A 3,137-nucleotide genomic window follows, 5' to 3' on the forward strand; every position below is an offset into this window, starting at 1 on the left:
AAATCATTTACAGCACTAAATCCACATTCAGCTAAATATGAAGATGGAATCGGTAACAATAGTTTTCTTGCACATTTGATTGAATTTGGGTATTTGTTTTCTGTTTCCTCACGAAGCCATGACATCACTCCTTTCACATTAAATAAAGTTTTAACTGACTCATCATTTTGCATTACTGCAAGTTCTTCTTGATATATTTGATATATCAGACAAATCCACTAATATAGACTGCAACATCCATGTTGGAAAATAAATTTGTTTTAAATCAGCCGATAGAATTTTCAGATGATAAACAATAACAAGTAAAGCGGTATCATTTACTTCACATTTTTGGAGCCAATGAAACTGTTCAAAGTTTTTGTTGCTGACATAACTCAATAAGGGTAATGAAGCCAAATATCTTCTCTTTTGCATCAACAAGAGTTTTATTTGTTCATTGAAGTTTCTTATTTAAAATATTCAGTTTTTCAAAGATATTGGCTTAAAAACTCACAAATACAATACCATCGACTGTAAACAGATACTTCATTTCAGGTTTGTCGCTTAAAAAATCTCTAAGTCACATAATATTTATTGACCGCAATTATTTAAGAATTTGCCATTTTTCTTTCGATTTTCTCACCGAAATCTTGCATTGCATTTAAATGGCCCAGAGCAAGGGGTAAACCATACCTGCCAACTTTTACGCATTTGGCGTAAAATTTTATTTCTGTGTTTAAAGTGGTAGTAAAATGTATGCTTTCTATATATTCCTTGCATTTATAAACTTAATTTATGAAATTTTTAATTCACCTCCATTTTTAAAAAAATAAGTCATATACATTAATATGTAATACTGTTATAGTAATCAGCATAAGCTTGTTCATAATACAGCAAATGTTTCTTCCTAAAATTGTAATTTACATTCCATTTTACTACCACTGGGGAATATCATCCTTGAAAGGATTAAAAGTTGGCAGGTATGGGTAAACTCATGTCGAGTCCATTTTTGAATTGCCCCCCTTTACAATCAAATTGCCCCCCGGTGGGGGTGGACCCCACGTTGGGAAACACTGCCTTAGAGCATAGAATAAAAACCATTTATTCGGTAAAATTTACTTTTCAGTTCTACATTTTAGTTCTAAATTTGTACTAATACGAACCATACTTTTGGCAGCACTGAATTTCCGGTAAACCGTTAACAAATGACGAAAAAAATTAAAGTGAATCGATAAAATATCGTATGTTTTGGTTTTTAGGTTCTTTATTTCCAAAACTATGTTGTTTTTTTTTGGCTTTTGTTTCCTTTTATAAAAATTTGAAATGTCATTACCTTACATATATATATATATATATATATATGTTTAAAAAGCACTTTATATATCACTTTATTTAATGATATGAGAGTAAAAAAAGTTTGAATTGTTTGCAGGGCCCGCGCTAAACATGAGCCATTTTGCAATCGTTAATGCGGTTGTAAATTTGGCGAAAACAATTGGCGGGAGCATCACCGAATGATTTTTTTCTAACGATATAGTATATTCCCCTCGATCCTCAAAGTAAAAAAAAGGTCAGAGGGAGTTTTTATGAAAAATTTCAGTATTTTTTTTATTTAATTACCGTAATTTCCGTTCGAATCACGTGGCAAATGTTTTCCTTTAGTTTGTGTCAATCAAACTGATTATGTGGTAGCAAGATGCAGAGATTATCACCCAAATATTTTTTCAGAAAATATGTTTTCTCGTAACAATAACATATACAATAACGTGCAATAACATAATGTCGCTTAAGGCTTATCCATATATTACTGATCTACTCTTATCATAAATTTACATATCTTACTGCTATTTCTTCCCTTCAACTGCGATAGAACAACATTTGATTTGTATCTTAATTTACAATACTATCATAGTTTTACAATACTTTTGAAAAAATGAATAGAAAGAAAATGTATGTATGAAATAATAAAATAGGCAAAAAAAGTTAAATCCTAAATTTTAGTATTGGTCCTCTAGAAAGACTCTTTGAATCTTTTTTTTTTGTTTACCTGCATGGCTTATGACCTTGACTTCCATACAAAGTTTCACATTGGATGTCGTAGTTAGGCCAGAATTCTATAGCTTCCTCCCAAGATCTAGCGTCAACCACTTCATATATTGCTTGTGCAGTGGGAATCTATAACTCATTCAATTAACAAAGTTGAGTGAAGTAAAACAACGTCATTAAAATTGTTCCTCGTTCGTAATTTGTATTTTATTGATTCGTTGATTTCACAATTAGTAATATAAAATAATTTTTTAAAATGCTCCTCCCAAGATCTAGAGTCAATCACTTCATACAATGCTTCTGCAGTAGGAATCTATAACTCATTCAATTAACAAAGTTGAGTGCAGTCCATTAAAATTGTTCCTCGTTCATAATTTGTACTTTATTGATTCTTCGATTTCACTATTAGTAATATGAACTAATTTTTTAAAATGCATCTTCTGTCTGAATCTATATTTCATAAGTTCGTTAATTTAAATATTATTACAATAAAATAATTTCATTCTATGTTGAAATCTATGATTATTTAGTTTCAAAATTTGCAAAATAAAATAATTTTATTCAATACTTCCTTTGTCGGAATCTAAATTCACCAATTGTTTGGCTTAAAAATCAGTACAATAAAAACACTTCATTTAATTCTTACCTTTTCAAAATACACAGGGTGTTTATAAAATCCCGGACTCATTTTGATGTTTAATAACTCATAAAATAATAAAGATAGATTAAAATCAATAACATAAATGATTAGATAGACTCAAAAAGCTTCGTGACCCTTGTCAATGAACTTCCACGTGAGCCCCTTTCGTCGCACGGAGAATATCAAGTCGATAGTCAATTTCACGCCAAGTAGCGGCAATCATATCGGCATCCACAGAGGCTATTGCTGTTGTAATTCTGGCATTTAGGTCATCAATGTTTGACTCGATCCTCCTGCAAACATTGTCCTTTATAAATCCCTAAAGAAAAAAGTCCAGCTGCGTTATATCAGGTGATCTGGGTGGCCAAGGAATTGAACCTCCTCGCCCAATCCATCTTCCTGGAAAATGGTCATTCAAAGAACTACGAACGATGATACCCCAATGAGGTGGTGCACCATCTTGTTGCAAAAA

At 31.3% G+C, this 3,137-nt stretch overlaps 1 protein-coding gene across 1 annotated transcript in view; it reads right to left on the minus strand.

Annotated features, from left to right (window-relative positions):
* The window catches only part of LOC139426032 (uncharacterized), a 60,466-nt gene extending 58,205 nt beyond the window's left edge, over nucleotides 1–2,261 (minus strand). Inside the window, exon 1 of the mRNA XM_071183458.1 lies at nucleotides 2,027–2,261. The gene's annotated coding sequence lies outside the window, so the exon portion shown is untranslated. The remainder of the gene's footprint in view (nucleotides 1–2,026) is intronic.
* Between the last annotated feature and the right edge of the window lie 876 nt (nucleotides 2,262–3,137).

The sequence above is a fragment of the Parasteatoda tepidariorum genome, chromosome 7 (genome assembly GCF_043381705.1).
Source record: "Parasteatoda tepidariorum isolate YZ-2023 chromosome 7, CAS_Ptep_4.0, whole genome shotgun sequence".
Lineage (NCBI taxonomy): Eukaryota > Metazoa > Arthropoda > Arachnida > Araneae > Theridiidae > Parasteatoda > Parasteatoda tepidariorum.